Below are 16470 nucleotides of genomic sequence, written 5' to 3' on the forward strand. Positions count from 1 at the left end.
AGACCTTAGCAACCTTTGCAATGAGTGCTACCGTATGAAACACATAACCATTGCAGAATTAAAAAAAATACAATTAGAGGTTTCAAGACCATGGCACCGTGCATAAGTAAAATGAACAAATTGGTATCAACATCCCGGTGGCTGCAATCTTTCAATAATTCACGAATATTAAATGCAACTCTTGCATCCGGCTATTGCCCGCTACATCCTTCAAAGAGGCTTCTGTCATATTAACCCGGGAAAACCCCCAACTGATACAGAAAAATTACAAGCCAATTTGCCTTCTCGAGACATCAGGCAAAATATTTGCCTGATGTCTCGAGAAGATCAGAGAGAGAGAGAGAGAGAGAGAGAGAGAGAGTGAGAGTGAGAGAGTGAGACTTTGCTCCTTTGTGCCACTAAACAAAACATCTCAAGTCTGTTTACTCTCTCGCCAACTGTTCTTAAGAACCCCGGTGAAAATATCATAATTTTTTCTCGTACGTGAATACAAGACAAATCATTGTTGCCACCGTGTTTTCTTTCGTCCCGCGTCAGTTCCAAGGAACAAATCCGTCTGAAGAGTGGAGAAATTCGTCGTCGTTCTCAAGAACGTCAACAAATCCGACTGAGTTTTGTTTCTGTTTAGAGCCTATCAAGATTCTTTAGGACTCTTGGTAAGTGGTATATAGTCATACAGGCGTGACCCTTCCTCATAATTTCCTTTCCTTCCTTCCATGGACTCCTGGAAGTCCATGGATCCAGAGGTCTATCCAACCTGGACGTTGGGTGGACGTTTGGATCCTATTCCGGATTTGGGTCGCCGTAAAACATTTCGCGATTTTGCCCATTGGGTTTCGAGACCGCTTGTAAGGAATTCCTCCTCAATATCCCAGATTGATACAACGGCTCCTGCAGCACATACCGTCTTGAGGGCCTCGAGGAGCTGGTGAGTGTTTTAGCCATTGAGAGTTGGTGTCTGGCTTTTGGTTATCCCAGAGGTTACTGTGGAAGGTCTTGGTGGGTTGATTTTGGTTGAAGCTGAGATATCTAGACTTGGAGCTTTCCGCCCACCCTGTGTGTATAACGCAAAGATCTCTATCATCAACCCGCTGCCTCGTATAGCACACCGTATTTCGACGTATATAATTCCTTAAGACCACGTTTTCCTGAATTTATATATTTTTCTAATTTTTTTCTCATGAAATGATAAGGCTATCCATTTCATTATGTATGGGGGATCAGTTCTTGGACCCATTGTGTGCCTCTGTAACTCTTTCCACCACCGCCCACGGGATGGGTATGGGGAGCATAATAAAGAAATGAAATGAATGAAAATGGAAGGAGGTTGTGTCCATCAGGGCTCTACCAACCTGACGGAAAAACTTAAGAAGCAAAATACAAATTAGTCAGAGAAAATTGGGAAGTTTGAAGGCCGTTGATAGAGAAAAGAAACTAAACAATAATTCTTGTAAAGAGCTTAACACTACACACACTCTCAGAAGTGTGCTTGTGTTCGAGATAATTACAAACACATTCAAATCTTATGATACCCATTTTCTATATTTTGAACCCAAAAAAAACATTGAACCAACCCTCACCAAACGTAAATATAGGCCGAGTACACCCTTATTATTAACAAACAGAAGTCAAATTCAACCAATATTCAATGCAAACATAAATCATTCAAAATGTTACATTATCGTAAGAACGAAGATTGACAGGTGTCCAGACTCCACAGTCCAGACTCTTTTAGCATTTTGCAGTCAACTGTAGGAGCAGATCTGCTATGCTTCTTGCACTGTTCTTATTCTTGAGAAGAGCCACAGGAGCCGTGACGAGGATTCGAACCTAGGCGCTTGGTATTCCCCAGACACACGCTCTGGAGGACTAGGCCACGATATGGTCAAAAGAATTGCAACCTGGGGTTGTACTGAATCCACGAGGGTTCCCGAGGCTCCCACTGAAGCCCAACCAGGATTCGATATATATATATATATATATATATATATATATATATATATATATATATATATATATATATATATATATATATATATATATATATATATATATATATATATATATATCACTTTACTGTGAGTTCTCTGTGTATTATTATTATTATTATTGTTTTTATTATTTATTTTATTATGATTTTAATATTATTTTCGTTATCATAATGTCAGGTCGGCCCTGTTCACATAATATTATACATATTTTTTTCCCAGGAGCCCGTACCTGAGGAGTGGAGATCTATCGTAGATGACACTGGGAAAGGTAAGTCCTGAAATATATGTTATTTTTGGGAAAATAATATTGGAAGGTCCTTGGCCAGGATCGAGGAATTAAGGTAGGTCAGAGTATGTTTTTGATCTCTGCTGGGATTTGGGTTGCTTATAGTCACTTAATTTTAGGTTAAGGGATTGATGTGAGGGTTTTTAGGGAAAGTATAGGGCGTTTGGGTTTAATTTGTAGGGTTTGAGAGCGTTTGCTTTAGGGAGTTTTAAGAATTGTGGTAGTGCAAGGCTGCGTGATTTATGGATTAATATTACTTAAATCTTCTTTAAGGTTGTATTGTAGGTTTATCATTTATGAGTACGTAATTTTTTTTAAGGAATTAGGTGCACGTTTTGCGACTTTTGAGATTCAATAAAATGTTACACTAGATATACAAAACGTCTTGTAGGGATTTAATCATTATAGTGAAGATCTCAACAAAGAGGGGGTTTAGGCCAATGGTCAGATACCGGATCTAGTTAGGTTATCTTGCCTTGCAGTTACCTTGGAATGATTTCAAGGATCAACGTCTCCCCCGACCCGGTCTCTTGACTAAACCGCCTATTTGGTGGTCTGCTCAACCAAGCTGTTGGATCCGGCTGTTCGCAGCCTGACATATGAATCACAGAATGGTTGATCAGGTATTCTTGTTTATCAAGTTCTCTCTTGAACACCATGAGACGTCGGCCTGTTATGTCCCTTATGTTCAGGGGAAGTGTTGAACAGTCTTGGGGTTCTTGTCTCACCTCAAAACCCACCCCTCTAAACCTTCATGGCCCGCTCATCTCACAGGCCCAGTCTTGACCTCACTCACCAAACCAAAATGGCGGAGTGGGCGAGACAGTGGGTGTGAGAGGTGATTTAGCGCCGGCTTATTGCAAAAGTCTTTACCGACATAACTCTCCGGGAAAGAATAGCCATTGAGAGCTGAGAGCGACTGCTGTCATTCACTGCTGTTTGGGGCTACAATTGTCTCGATAATTTACCTTTATCCTAGAGTCAGTCTTGGGGCGAGTGGAATATGGCGCTTGTTGTATTTGTGGATCGAGCTATTAGCTCTTGGACCCCGCCTTTCTGAGCGTCGATTGTTTAATGTATTGACTCCCGATATGATTTTCTTTCATATCTACTTCGTATATATATTTTTTCTCTCTCCCACATACATATATATCCCCAGGAAGCAGCCCGTAGCAGCTGTCTAGCTCCCGGGTACCTATTAACTGTTAGGTGAAGAGGAATATTATGGGAAAGAAACTCTGCCCATTTGTTTCAGCCTCGGGCAGGACTCGAACCCCCGGAGTCTTAGGACTACAACCTGCGAGCTCTGTACATTCGTGTACATTCGTTCTGTCTCACCCATCTTAGAACTCTATAACACAATATTCAGCCGCGTAGTTCCGATCTTAATATATAGAGCTCAGTTTGTGTCTGTTCTGGGAGCAGTACCGAACGATTCACAACAGTCTGACTTGGAGTTAAATGACCTGCTTCAGTACCGATTACCTTGTTGATAGAGGTGTTTGATATAATTTAACTGTGTTTTATATTGCGTAAAGGTATTTGATATCATATAAAGGCGTTTGATATCGTGTTAAGGTGCTTAATAGCTTATAATGGTGTTTGATATCATGCAAAGTATAATGATGATACCTCGCACATCTTTCAAGCCAATGAAATAATCTTAACAGATATTATCGAGATATTCTGTTGATTGATACGTATTGGATCTGGAACTAGTCATTCAGGTGGCTGCAAGGATGTGATGTCATCTCAGCATTCCTGGCCCTTGTCAGCTGTTCATTCAATCAGCTGGTGATTCCCAGATGTTACTGCCCCAGCTGTTCCGTCACCAGCTGTGTGTGTGTGTGTGTGTGTGTGTGTGTGTGTGTGTGTGTGTGTGTGTGTGTGTGTGTGTGTGTGTGTGTGTGTGTGTGTGTGTGTACTCACCTATTTGTGCTTGCGGGGGTTGAGCTTTGGCTCTTTGGTCCCGCCTCTCAACTGCCAATCAACTGGTGTACAGATTCCTGAGCCTACTGGGCTCTATCATATCTACATTTAAAACTGTGTGTGTGTGTATGTGTGTGTGTGTGTGTGTGTGTGTGTGTGTGTGTGTGTGTGTGTGTGTGTGTGTGTGTGTGTGTGTGTGTGTGTGTGTTCGCGCATTAGTATCTTTGTCAGATGCAGTCACAAGCAGTTTTCAGTCTATTATAAATGTTTAGCGAAGAGATAGAAAATCAATTCCATGTGATAAAGAGATACGCCTGGCTTTCTTATTTCGTGGTGGATTCATTCATCATCCTCCTGATTGTGAATGGATTCATTCATGCATCATCCTCCTGCCAACAATATATGGCAGTTTTGGCTGTTGACAGAAACGGATAAGTGAAGCCACAGCTTATCACATTTTATCTTTCCATTCTGGTTTCTTTTATTATCTCTTTTTCCCCTCCTGTTGTTTATTAAGTTTTCGTTGTTAGTGTGTCTTTGTTAGCATTAAGTATGATATGTTATTATCCGTGATTGGAAGAGGAGTGTGTCACCTGGGATGTCACTCTTCGAGTATTTCCAAAAAAATACTTCAGTCATAATATTTCCTGCTGTTTATATCCAGTTTGTTTTGGGAAAGTTGAAGTCGCCTACAATGCTGACGTTTTGAAGCTCCTATAGACTAACTTGGATAAGCTTCACCGTAGCACATTTGAAGCTTCGTCTGGCTTACCACGTGTTGTTTGTAACTCAAATCGCTTAAATTAATTATTTCGTAAATTATATTGTGATTCTTTTGTTCATTTTGGAAATACAACGAAGAGGCAAAAGCAAGCTTGATTTATTTTTGAAGAAAGTACAAGCTGGTGATGTAAAGATTAAAGATGACTTATTTACGTGTGTTGAATGGGTCAAACTACACCTAGGAACATCTTAAATGTTCCAGCAGAGCGGAACATCATCAGCCTAAGAGCATCTCATGGCATTCGCGTCGCTAAAACGATCCCATAAGGTGATGTCCCGTTGGAATCCAGTCAATATCCTAAACGCAAGCACAACTCAGGTAAGGAGGGTTGGATGCTCTACAGATGGATCTGAAGTCTTCCTTCCTCTGACGCCTTTCCGACCCCCACAATGTTCTTGGGGGATCCTCAGAGCGTCTTGTATATATGCTGATCGCTCCTGCTGCTGGATGGGATTGAGACAGTTTGAGGCGGTTGATGCGTGCTGATCGTTCCTTCCTGTCCGTCAGATGGAGACTCAATTTGAGGGGCGGTGATGTATATGGTGATGCAGCCTCCCTACCTGTGCCCTCCAGCGCACCAATCTCCAGATCGGGATATTTGTGCTGATGCCTTGTAGTATACCAGGAGTGGGTCACTTATGTAAAGGCTGATGTAAGCTGTGGTCCACCTGACGAAATGGAACCGGTTTGAGATGGCTAGATCTGTCCTGTTCCGACATTTACCTGAGGTTTCTTCATAAGTTAATTCCGGAATCTTCATAGCGTTTGCTCTTTAAACATTCACAAGTGGTAATTCAATGTGGGGCTTTCGAGATATATGTAGTGTAATGAACATGATCCAGTTGGTTTAGCCAATTTGGTCTAGCCTAAATATGCCGATTATTCCTCGGTTCTCCTAGCAAAGATTAAAGTAGGGCTAACTTAGAAAATCAGGTTATCAGAAAATACTAATATTATTACGGACGAAGTAATTTAGACATAAATGTTTAGAAAGAAACAATATTTTTCTATCAGTATACTTCCACTCTGCTGGCCCTGACCATCCCGGGCGCTTGAAGTAAATGTGCATTTAAGTTCCTGAAGGAGTTGGGTGAGGAATTCATTAGGAAAACGAGAGACCCAAAAGCAGCCAGTTTCCTGTTCCAACGCCCCGGAACTGCGATCCAGAGGTGGAATGCCTGCTTTCTCGTGGACACGATTTCCTTAGAGGAGCTGGAAGTCTTTTTAAATAATCATTATCAAGCTTATATATGTATTTCATGGTGCTGCTGTTGTTAAAGATTCGCTACCTGGAGCAAAGTTCCAAGCAGCACGGGCTATGGTGAGCCCGTAGATTATGTATTTCATGCCTCTCGAACCACCACCAGTCCTCTTTTTCCTCCTGGACCCCCACTACCAGTCCCCCCATTCTCCCCCTAGACCCACCACCAGTTCCTTCCCTAGACCCCAACCCCCCTATTACACCCACCCCTACGTAATCACACTCCTCAGATTATAGCCAGCTCTCTGATAAGGCTAATTATCTCTCGTAACTTTTTTAATGACTTCATCAAGGGAAGATTTTTGTCCGGAGTTTTTAATTGACGCCATCCATGTTATTTCACCGACAGCGATCATGCAAATTAAGGTGTTCGTGAGATCTTTTATGGATTCTGGATTCTGGATTCTCGGCTGGAGTGTCATCAGATATTTTTTCTACAGACAATTTTCGAGGAAAGGGACCCCCCCCCCCTGTTATTCTGATTCTTGAACGTTTCTTAACCCCTAAACGGCGCAAGTATTTACGAGTGCTACGGCGTGGTGCGCATGGCTAGAATTACATCACGAATCAAATTGGACATTTTGCATGTGAGGATCGAGGCATTGTTAGGGGTTTATGAAGTGTAAAATAACAAGATACACGGGGAGGGGGGAAGAGGGGGAGGGAAGGTGGGCTGTGATAGGCTTTGATTGCAGGTATGATGTCATATGATAATAATGATGTAATATAATGATGATGATGTCAAAATAATGATGGTTTATGTCATGCTGGTATCATATAATGATAAAGGTACCAGAATTTACTGGAATACAGAGGCCAGGTACCAGAATTTGCTGGAATACAGAGGCCAGGTACCAGAATTTGCTGGAATACAGAGGCCAGGTACCAGATTTTGCAGGAATAATGAGGCCACGTACCAGAATTTACTGGAAATACAAAGACCAGATATCGAAATTTACCCTAATTTTATTTCAGTGTTGTACGTGGGTTGAATATTAAATAGTTAGTGTTGCATAACAAACAAAATAACAAAATATACATAAATAACAAAATAACATAACAAAATAACAAACAAAATAACTGATCGCTCCGAGACATGAACCAGGACTACCAACGTCTCGGACCTCACACACACACACACACAGCATGAGCAGAGTTACCAACATTCTTACCCAACTTCGTCGATCTATAAATATTAAATAAGACCAAGGCAGTCTATTATTTATAAAGACATTCCAGTGGCCACTCAGTTTGGTGGTTCTGTGTCTTGGTCATTGATCGTAAGGCGAGAAATATGGCTTAGATTAATGGTTGATGACCAGGGGACTATTTAAAGATATATTTCAATTAAGTTAAAGATTTTGTTTAGCAGGTGGAACGTACGTGAGTGTGTGTTTGTGTGTGTGTGTGTGTGTGTGTGTGTGTGTGTGTGTGTGTGTGTGTGTGTGTGTGTGTGTGTGTGTGTGTGTGTATGTGTGTGTTTGTGTGTACTCACCTATTTGTATTCACCTATTTGTGCTTGCGGGGGTTGAGCTTTGGCTCTTTGATCCCGCCTCTCAACTGTCAATCAACTGGTGTACTGATTCCTGAGCCTACTGGGCTCTATCATATCTACATTTGAAACTGTGTATGGAGTCAGCCTCCACCACATCACTGCCTAATGCATTCCATCCGTTAACTACTCTGACACTGAAAAAGTTCCTTCTAACGTCTCTGTGGCTCATGTGGGTACTCAGTTTCCACCTGTGTCCCCTTGTTCGCGTCCCACCAGTGTTGAATAGTTTATCCTTGTTTACCCGGTCGATTCCTCTGAGGATTTTGTAGGTTGTGATCATGTATCCCCTTACTCTTCTGTCTTCCAGTGTCGTGTGTGTGTGTGTGTGTGTGTACTGTAAATATACTCATCTACATGTGCTTGCAGGTTGAGCCTATTCTGAACATTGCATCATTAGGCACTTGGTTACTTCCCCTGAGAATCATGTATGTTGTGATCATGTCCTGCCTCCCCCCCCCCTCCTACTCTTACTCTCCAGCGCAGTGAAATCAGTTATAAGTCTATTATGACATATTTTCTTGACAGGAGCGCGTACAACTGATGTACTAAGTTGCCCGAACCTAACCTGACTGACGAGCCACGAATAAGAAATGGTCCATCACGTCAATTTTTTTTATACGTCAAAATACGGTGTGCTATTCGAGAGGGCGAGTTGATGTTAGAGATCAGGGCGTTATACACACAGGGTGGGCGGGTGCGCATGTGGGGGATCACTTGTTTGTTTTGTAGTTGTGTGAGAGGCAGCCTGAGAGAGTATATGGTGTTTAATGTATGTAAATTAGGTGCCATTTCGATTCTAGGCAAGGGTATTTACAACTCTCTTTCTGTGTGTCTCTGTCACTCTCTCCCTCTGCGTCTCTGTCTCTCTCTCTCTCTCTCTCTCTCTCTCTCTCTCTCTCTCTCTCTCTCTCTCTCTCTCTCTCTCTCTCTCTCTCTCTCTCTCTCTCTCTCTCTCTCTCTCCCCCTCCTTCCCTCCCTCCCCACTCCCGACTGTGTCACAGGATAAAGCAGTGACCTCTCGCACCACTCAACACCACAAGTTGTGCTACACTACCTCTCCATTCACCAGGATTTCCTCCCGCATTCCCGGATTCCCAGATTCCAAGATCAGATTTCCGCATTCCAACACCCGATTCCTCCATTCCAAGATCAGTTTCCCCACACCCCAAGACCAGACACCAGAGGGTGGAGGGCCTGTGTGCTGTGTCGTTAGGTAGATATTGCTCGTTTGGTCGCTACGTGACTGAGTGGTTACTAGGATATGACCTCTGATTGAGCTAGTGGATGCTAGGATACAAATCCTGATGCTAGGATTCAAACTCTGATGCTAGGATTCAAACTATGATGCTAGGATTCAAACTATGATGCTTGGATTCAAACTATGATGCTAGGATTCAAACTATGATGTAAGGATTCAAACTATGATGTAAGGATTCAAACTATGATGTAAGGATTCAAACTATGATGTAAGGATTCAAACTATGATGTAAGGATTCAAACTATGATGCTAGGATTCAAACTATGATGCTAGGATTCAAACTCTGATGCTGGGATACAAAACTTTGAGTGAACTAGAGGATACCAGGATAGAAACCTGTGATTGGCTGAGCTAGTAGATACCAGGACACAGATCTCTGCTGTTTGCTTTGTACAAGTCTGTTGGGTTACAGACTTGTACTTAATGCTAAACCGATACAGGAACACAAGGATTTACCATTGTTACAGTGGACACTGGACCACTCTTCATTGTTTTATGATGAACAATCGCTGGTACAAAATTTTTGTATCAAGAGCGAGGGTTTAAAGAAGAAATGATTATTATTATTTAATGTTTTAAATCTTTCTAAGAAGGCGGTGTTATGTTTGCTGTTTCCTGTCGTACCTTTCCCGGTTTCAAGAGTTATACTACTACCACTATGTTCATAGTAGGTTAACCAATCAATAGGTAACCTGAGGTTGTCACCACTGGCAACGAGCTTCGAGGCTCCTGATTGGCTGTCAGCACTGGGAGCTAGCTTTGAGGCTCCTCATTGGCTGTCACCACTGGGAACCAGCTTCGAGGCTCCTGATTGGCTGTCAGCACTGGGAACCAACTTCGAGACGTCTCATTGGCTGTCAGCACTGGGAACCAGCTTCGAGGCTCCTGATTGGCTGTCAGCACTGGGAACCAACTTCGAGACGTCTCATTGGCTGTCAGCACTGGGAGCCAACTTCGAGGCTCCTGATTGGCTGTCAGCACTGGGAACCAACTTCGAGACGTCTCATTGGCTGTCAGCACTGGGAGCCAGCTTCGAGGCTCCTGATTGGCTGTCAGCACTGGGAGCCAGCTTCGAGGCGTCTCATTGGCTGTCAGCACTGGGAGGCAGCTTCGAGGCGAAGTGTCACTTCGAGGCAGGACATCGTGGCGAACGGACGCACAAGGCTGAGCTCCAGAATTAAGGTGTAATTCGTTATTTATTGAGTCCTGACAGGCCTGAGTCGTCGCAAGAACCAGCTTAGAGAAGTTTTATTCGTCTTTTTTACCGAGAAAGTTGCAAGTTGAAGCAGCACAAGGCACAACTGACAGTCTGGGAATATTTTAAGTTATTGCAATGTGTCCAGCTGATCAGCAACACATGCACAGATCCAAGTTTGGGCTTCTCTTCAGCTAACTGTGGGAGTTCAGCATTGCTGAGGACAGTCTCAGTCAAGGAAGGTCTGGTGTAGACTGAGGTAAGGAATGCAGTGAAGGTGTTGCATCACATGCAACCTGTGAGTATGATTATCGAGTGAGGGACAGTGCAGCAGTGCTGTGTGAGAGCCTTCAGCAGCTGCGTGAGCAGTGAAGCGCAGCGATTAATTCTCCGGTGATATTTGCAATTGCATGCTTTGCAGTGCACGAGGCTAAGTGTAAGCTGAGACAGCTGTGGTAGTCCTCTGCTTGGCGCCACTGATTATCAACCACCAGTTGATAGTGGTGATCCCTGGGAGGGAGCCACTCAGAACTGCACTGATGGATGCACAGACTGGATCTGGGGTTCTGATTGCATCACTGTCAGCACTGCAGTCATCGGCAGGTGTAGTCCGGATCTACGACAAGTCAACGACCGCTCCAGGAGAGAGAGGGGAGGCGCCGACGCACAGTGACGCAAGAGTGTGGAGGCGCAGACGCACAGTGACGCAAGAGTGTGGAGGCGCCGACGCAGTGACGCAAGAGTGTGGAGGCGACGACGCACAGTGACGCAAGAGTGTGGAGGCGACGACGCACAGTGACGCAAGAGTGTGGAGGCGACGACGCACAGTGACGCAAGAGTGTGGAGGCGACGACGCACAGTGACGCAAGAGTGTGGAGGCGACGACGCACAGTGACGCAAGAGTGTGGAGGCGACGACGCACAGTGACACAAGAGTGTGGAGGCGACGACGCACAGTGACGCAAGAGTGTGGAGGCGACGACGCACAGTGACGCAAGAGTGTGGAGGCGACGACGCACAGTGACGCAAGAGTGTGGAGGCGACGACGCACAGTGACGCAAGAGTGTGGAGGCGACGACGCACAGTGACGCAAGAGTGTGGAGGCGACGACGCACAGTGACGCAAGAGTGTGGAGGCACTCTCTATTTTCCCGCCCACCCGTGTCCGCGCCCCGGAGTCAAGAGCAACAGTGAACTGATCTTCCTCTTGTACCAGTTCTCTCTCCTCTTCTCCTTTGAGTTAGTCGTTCTGACGAGCAAGTTAGAATCTTTGTGCATTTGTCTATTGATCATTGACTTTGTGGGTGATTATCCATGCATATATGGTTGTTGTTGCAGTTTGTGAGAGATGACCAGTGGACACAATGTAGCGGTTTGTTGGTGGTGAGATTAACTTAGGATTTAAGCGCTTGAAAAGCAATGAGTAAGCCTCTTTAAGTTATGCAATTAAGTTCATGCTCACTCATTATTGGGTGACATTTGACATTGTGAGATGCAGTAAAGATTGTGAGTTCAAAGAACCAAGGCAGCCTAGTGAGTCAGTCAGTCGGCTGGGCGTTTAATTTCAATTTCCGGCGGAAGCTAATATCGTAACTTTTTTGGGGGGCTTTTGCTTTTCATTTAATTAAATTCCGTTTCGTGAAAGGTGTGTTTTTGTGTCTCTTCCTCTCTGGTAATTACTCATTGGACCTTGCAGAAGTTGAGTTACATACCTATCATACGCATGTCCACTGTCCACTACGCATACGCATGTCCACTGTCCACTACGCATACGCATGTCCACTGTCCACTACGCATACGCATGTCCACTGTCCACTACGCATACGCATGTCCACTGTCCACTACGCATACGCATGTCCACTGTCCACTACGCATACGCATGTCCACTGTCCACTACGCATACGCATGTCCACTGTCCACTACGCATACGCATGTCCACTGTCCACTACGCATACGCATGTCCACTGTCCACTACGCATACGCATGTCCACTGTCCACTACGCATACGCATGTCCACTGTCCACTACGCTTACGCATGTCCACTGTCCACTACGCATACGCATGTCCACTGTCCACTACGCATAGGCATGTCCACTGTCCACTACGCATACGCATGTCCACTGTCCACTACGCATACGCATGTCCACTGTCCACTACGCATACGCATGTCCACTGCGGGACACGCTTGAGGAGGAACCCTTGACTAGACCACATTTCCCAAGACACTGTGATGCAGTGGACATGTTCTTGGAGATGGGTAGAAATAGCTTAAGCTACTCTATCCCTTTGAGATGTATTTCTTTCTTATCTCAATAAACATACTTGAACTTGAACTTGACACGTTCTTGGAGATGGGATAGTGTGTCGCACCGGCCAGGAGGCCCTTCGTTGCACCAGGGCAGTTGCCAGATCCTTGCAGTGTCGTTGCCAGCATGGTGCCATGTCCCCCTAAGTTAGTCTAGCCTCCCAGTTACATTGAGTGGTTGCACGAGGCGCGATTAAGTGGCTGACACGTGGTGGAGTACATGGGTTGTGTGGGAGCTCATTTGTCCCAATTTGAAGAGTTGTTGATGGTTTGTTGAGAAGAAGGCACCCAGCAAGGGCATGAGAGGCAGCTGTACGTGGGTCTGATGTACGTGGGTCGTTCGTCATTGGCCTTGCCACGCTACTCCATCCACCCTCTTGCGTCCTAATCCACGCTTTGTTGTGGATTACGCCCTCAACATAGCGGCTAAGGGGCTCCTCTACTCCTGTGTTGCAGAGGGGGAGAGTGCAAGAGCGTTGAAGAGAGTGTTACACGTCTTGTGGTTAAGTGTGACCTTCCTGTAAGGTGAGAAAATATTGAAGCCGTACAATGGGATCGAACCTGCGTCCTTGTACTTCCCAGACACATACACACTACCCACTTTTGACCATGATGGGCTAAACTCCTCGCCAGAAGCACGGCTGCAATGTTGCTTCATATATGTAACTCGTTCTTGTGGTATTGTATCTGTAAGATGTTTTGCAGGTATGTTTATACAGAGAATGCGTTGCATTAACGGGGCTGAAACAACTAGTAGCCCAGCTTACACACCAATTGAGTGACAGTTTGAGAGGCGGGACCAGAGAGCTGAAGCTCAACACAACTAGGTGAGTACTCATCTGAAATGAAAGTGACTCAGTTTCAATCCGTATTGGAGCGTTATCAGGTGAGACAACACACACACACACACACACAGTGTGTGTGTGTGTGCAAGGGGAACACGCACAAGGGGACACAGGTGGAAACTGAGTGCCCAAATGAGCCACAGAGATATTAGAAAGAACTTTTTTAGTGTCAGAGTGGTTGACAAATGGAATGCATTAGGGGGTGATGTGGTGGAGGCTCACTCCATACACAGTTTCAAGTGTAGATATGACAGAGCCCGATAGGCTCAGGAATCTGTACACCTGTTGATTGACGGTTGAGAGGCGGGACCAAAGAGCCAGAGCTCAACCCCCGCAAACACAACTAGGTGAGTACACACACACACACACACACACACACATACACACACACACACACACACACACACACACACACACACACACACACACACAAGGGGAACACGTACAAGGGGACACAGGTGGAAACTGAGTGCCCAAATGAGCCACAGAGATATTAGAAAGAACTTTTTTAGTGTCAGAGTGGTGGACAAATGGAATGCATTAGGCAGTGATGTGGTGGAGGCTGACTCCATGCACAGTTTCAAGTGTAGATATGATAGAGCCCGATAGGCTCAGGAATCTGTACACCTGTTGATTGATGGTTGAGAGGCGGGACCAAAGAGCCAGAGCTCAACCCCCGCAAACACAACTAGGTGAGTACAACTAGGTGAGTACACACACACACACACACACACGCACACACACACCCCCACACCCCCACACACACACCCCCACACCCCCACGCCCCCACACATCCACACACCCACACACACACACACACACACACACACACACACACACACACACACACACACACACACACACACACACACACACACACACACACACACACACACCCACATACACACACACACACACGCACACACACACACACACACACACACACACACACACACACACACACACACACACACACACACACACACACACACACACACAATCATCAAAGTCTATAGCAGAATAAAATTGGACTAGTCGGTAGAGGACGACGTTGATTCTTGGATGATCGGGTTCGATTCCCGATGGTCAAAATGTTTGGGCACAGACCTTCTCTTATAATTTTAGAGCGTAGCTCTCATCCTGTAACTACACTTAGGTAATTACACTTAGGTAATTACACACACCCACACACACACACACACACACACACACACACACACACACACCCACATACACACACACACACACACACACACACACACACACACACACACACACACACACACACACACACACACACACACACACCAGCTTACTGCGAACTAACGCCATTAAAGCTGTGTTTGGCATCTGCCGGTAATTAGGTAAATTGCAATGCTAAAATTACTCTCCAATTACTTCCCTGTTTACTCTCACTGAAGGTAAACACCCAACGATTCGTTCCTATTAGTGTAGACGAGAGAGTAACCAAACCATCCCAACTTGAACTGTGCCACGATTCACCGAGTATCTATGTAACATTACGAAACATGTACATCTTTCGTCAATCATGACGGCTTTGTTTACATTTATTAAACATATACAGGTTTGGTAAATGGTTGATTTTTTTTTTACTAATCGCCATGATGGGTAGAGCGTTGTTTTCGCTTCTTGCATGGTCGGCGTTCGAGCACCTATGGTCCTAGTGGTTGGGTACCGTTCCTTTGTTTCTTGTCCTTATATCCCAGCTCCTTGTCCTCATATCCCAGCTCCTTGTCCTTATATCCCAGCTCCTTGTCCTTATATCCCAGCTCCTTGTCCTTATATCCCAGCTCCTTGTCCTTATATCCCAGCTCCTTGTCCTCATATCCCAGCTCCTTGTCCTCATATCCCAGCTCCTTGTCCTTATATCCCAGCTCCTTGTCCTCATATCCCAGCTCCTTGTCCTCATATCCCAGCTCCTTGTCCTTATATCCCAGCTCCTTATCCTCATATCCCAGCTCCTTGTCCTCATATCCCAGCTCCTTGTCCTCATATCCCAGCTCCTTGTCTTCATATCCCATCTTGTCCTCATGTCTCAGCTCCTTGTCTTCATATCCCAGCTCCTTGTCTTCATATCCCAGCTCCTTGTCCTCATATCCCAGCTCCTTGTGTTATGATCTCAGCCTGCAGGAGAAACGAGTCTCCCTTCTTGAGAGTTATTCAGCAAGCCTGACCTAACTAGGTCTAGCAAATATTGAGGCTTGTAACCCATATGTAAAATGGCTGGTTGGATATGTATAACAGTTTGAGATTATGGGCAATGCAGAAGAAAACAGATAAATGACGGGCTAGGAGATGTGGACATTTTGCTGGAGGCGTGAGGCTCGCTTCCGGAGGACCTTGACCTCACTTGAGTGCCAGACATCGCAGGGGGAAGCCGCGCTCCGTTGAGCTCCCGTCAGAAGGGAACCCCTAGTGATATATCTCGAAGAGAAGAGAAGTGTGCGGACGTACCAGCTGTGGAATCGAGCTGGGAACGTTGTGGTCTCAAGTCCTGGTCGACGAGCAGATATTAAATCGCCCAGAAGCATTATTGTGGGCTGTGTGGAGCGCCCTGACCAGACGCCGTCAGAGGGAAAGCGCCCTCGACCAATTAATCTGTGGTAAGCACGATAAACGCCAGTTCATAGTGATTGTTTGTAGTTGGTCGTGTGCCCAGCGACAGTAGCGATGTTTATTTATAAGTTAGACATATTTTAATAAGGCAGAGAGCCTGAAATAGGAGAGTGAAGAGGGAGGAACACGGAGCGACGTCCGTCCTCTCTGAGCGCTGGCGGACGACTGAGGGAGCCTGGCTCTGGACGGAGGAAGACCCTCCCAGTGAGTGAGGACCGCCGCCAGGCGAGGTGGAGTATGGACCCGCCCAAAACGGGGGAGTCCACTCTCACTGTATGTAGAGAACAGATAGAGGTTTGAGGCAAGCATATTGTGTGAATATTTTTTGTTTATGTGTTAAAGGGGAACATTTTATTGGAGTGTCGATGGGTTGCAGGTTTGTCTTTTGGGGAAGAAGTTGCTGAGAACTTCGAAGCCAGCAGATGA

At 45.3% G+C, this 16470-nt stretch overlaps 1 long non-coding RNA gene across 5 annotated transcripts in view; it reads left to right on the forward strand.

The window, feature by feature from the left end:
* LOC138365529 (uncharacterized) overlaps positions 1-16470 on the forward strand; it is a 560302-nt gene that overhangs the window by 393957 nt on the left and 149875 nt on the right. For all 5 annotated transcript variants that reach the window (XR_011228887.1, XR_011228891.1, XR_011228889.1 and 2 more), the window contains one exon: positions 2211-2259. This is a non-coding gene — a long non-coding RNA (uncharacterized lncRNA). The remainder of the gene's footprint in view (positions 1-2210; positions 2260-16470) is intronic.

The sequence above is a fragment of the Procambarus clarkii genome, chromosome 17, assembly GCF_040958095.1.
Source record: "Procambarus clarkii isolate CNS0578487 chromosome 17, FALCON_Pclarkii_2.0, whole genome shotgun sequence".
NCBI lineage: Eukaryota > Metazoa > Arthropoda > Malacostraca > Decapoda > Cambaridae > Procambarus > Procambarus clarkii.